Below are 3,027 nucleotides of genomic sequence, written 5' to 3' on the forward strand. Positions count from 1 at the left end.
ATTTCCTTCTATAACCTTCAAAAGCTGAGGGATGTGCGTGTAATTAGGGTGCTGAGTAGATGGCTGAGCTGTGGCTGTGTCCTTCTGCTTACTGCCGTTTGGCATGAATCCGTGTCCACTGCTGTGCTAGATGGATATTTAATTGTGTTTTTCTCTATCCTTCTATGTTACAGTAGGATAAGATGAAGGATAAAGGGTTTACATCTTACCTGAAGTCACTGAGCATCTTTGGATTTGAAACGAGAACATGTGAGTTTCTGCTTAAGGTAAATGCTTCATGCCTCTCCTTCCCTCTCATTATCTCCATTAAAAAAATTCTACACAAAAAGAACCACAGTACTGTGTCATACTTTGCTTCTCCACAGTAGGTGGCTTCTTGATGGAAACGAATGTATTTTCCATGTGTTAGCAACAGAAAAGATAAAAACCATGTACCTCAGTGCGTACGTACTGCTCAGGGGCAGTGACGCCCCTTCCGTGAGTAACTGGAATGGCCCATGTTGACCAAAGAGGTACGGCGGCGGCAGCAGGTACAGACCAAAAGACAGTGAAGAAGACCGACTCCATCACTCTGGAAATCATCATCTCTTTAATACCACTGATGACTGTAAACTATTGGCCCTATTCTTTGTTCCTAAAATTCTCTTAAACGCAAATGCACCCATGTCATCCCCCCCAGCTGACTGTAAGATTCACGAATACAGGAGTCACGCCTGTCTTTATATCCCTAAACCCAGCGCAGTTCCTGGTTTAAGTGATCATTAAGTTTTGTGTGAGTAATAAACTTAATGAGTGAATAACATCCATAGACTCGTGCTTTCATTTTTTTCCCCCAGAGAATTCCACAGATGCAAGTGAGATCCTATCCAGCCTAAAGGCCAGGTGCGGTGGGCTCTTCTCCTTCTCGGTCTAGAAGCAGCAGCTGTAGCTGTTCTGTGAGGAGTTCCTCGTTAAAGAATACTCAATGGAGAAAAGAGTCTCTTCAATAAATGGTGCTGGGACAACTGAATGTTCACATGGAAAAGAATGAAACTGGACCGTGCTCATACACCACTCACAAAAATTAACTCAAGATGGGGCAACTGAGTGGCTCTGTCAGTGAAGCCGCTGCCTTTGGCTCAGGTCACGATCCCAGGGTCCTGGGATCAAGTCCTGCATCGGGGTCTCTGCTCAACGGGGAGCCTGCTTCTCTCTCAGCCTCTGCCTGCCACTCTGGCTGCTTGTGTGCTATCTCTCTCTCTCTCTGACAAATAAATAAATAAAATCTTAAAAGAAAAATTAACTCAAGTTAATTAACGACTTAACTGTAAGACCTGAAGTCATGAAACTCACAGCGGAAAACAGGAATAAAACTCCCTGACATGGTCTTCCTGACAACTTTTGGCTGTGACACTGAAAGCATAAACAACAAAATAAAACGTAAGTGGGAGTATATCACACTAAAAAGTTTGTGCACAGCAAAATAAAGTGAAAGGACAATCTACGGAATGGGGATAACAACTGCAAACCATATGCCTGATAAGGTGTTAATATCCAAAACATATAAAGAACTCATACAACTCAACAAACAGCCACGAAACCAATAACCCAATTAAAAAATGGGCAAAGGACTACACAGACATTTCTGCAAAGAATATATATGAAAGGCCAACACGTACATGAAAAGATGTTTTATAGCACTAGTCATTAGGGACATGCATATTAAAATCACAGTGAATTATGACCTCCCGTCCATGTTAGAATGGCCTTTGTCAGAAAGATGAGACCGCAAGTTCTGGCATGGATGGAGGAAAAAGAACCGTCCTGCACTGTTGGTGGGAGTGCAAACTGGTGCAGCTGCTCTGGGAAAGAGTATAGAAGATCCTCCAAAAACAAAACGAGAACTATCATGTGACCCAGCAACTCCCCTTGCAGGAGTACAGGCGCCCCTTGTATGACATGGGCGTCAGAAGCACCAACACTCCCGCGCTTAGTTGAAAATCTGTTTATAAGTTTTGACTCCCAGACACGTTACCGCCAGCAGCCCACTCAGGACCTTCACCCGCCCCACGAGCAGCGGATGAGCACAGACTCCCTGGGTCGCAGGTACTACCCGCTGCACTGACACTGGATCAGCCAGAGAAAAAAGGTTGGGAAGAAAACCCCAAGGGAAGCACTCTTACAGCACCGAAGCAGACATCCGCCTCTGAGAGGCTCCGCGACGCCAACCTGGGCTGTTCTAGGGTCAAAGGTAACGGAAACGTCAACCCGGAAAGCTCTCCTCGCCCCAGGGCCGAGACCTGGAACGACCTGAAGGCCCGTGAGCACCTGAGCGGACGAAGTGCTGTGAGATCCCCGCAGAGAGAGAGAGAGAAATGCTACACTGGGGACGACACGGGCGGACCCGGAAGACAGGGCTCCCAGGAAGGCAGACGGACCCCGCTACTGTGGGATCACACTGCTCTGGGGGACCCCAGCACGCCTCGGTGCCGGGTCGGTCCACGCCGCACTGAGCACGGGGCGTCGCGAGCGAGCGGGCGGAGGCGGCGTGTCCGGAGCCGGAGCCCCCGGGGGAAACGTCGGTCGCTATTTGTCCGCGGCCCGGCGGCAGCCGCGCGCACCTGCAGCTCGGACGCACGCAGGCCGGCCCACCGGCTCCGCTCCGCCGCAGGGCTCTGGAGGGTCTGGGAGGGGCCCTCCTCGCCCGGCCGGCCGCCGCCGCGTGCCCCTCACCTGGACGGCGAGCTGGGCGGGCGCCGGGAGAGCCACAGCTGGGGCTCCAGGCGGCCCCGCAGCGGGTGCCCCGCGGCCTGCTCCACCGGCTCGCTCCGGGCCGCAGAGGACAGGGGTCCCCCAGCACGAGGGACAGGGAGTGGCCCCGCGACAAAGGCCGGGGCCCGCGGGCGACCCACAGAGGCCGAGAGCCGTGCACGGCCACACCACCACGCCCGGGCTCCCCGCGGCACCACCCCGGCCGCGCGCTGCCCCGCGCGGCCACGCCCCTGCCGGCGGCCGTCGCCGCGCTGGCGTCACTTCCGGCCAGGGGCG

The sequence above is a fragment of the Enhydra lutris genome, unplaced genomic scaffold (assembly GCF_002288905.1).
Source record: "Enhydra lutris kenyoni isolate GAN:26980312 unplaced genomic scaffold, ASM228890v2 scaffoldscaffold34, whole genome shotgun sequence".
NCBI lineage: Eukaryota > Metazoa > Chordata > Mammalia > Carnivora > Mustelidae > Enhydra > Enhydra lutris.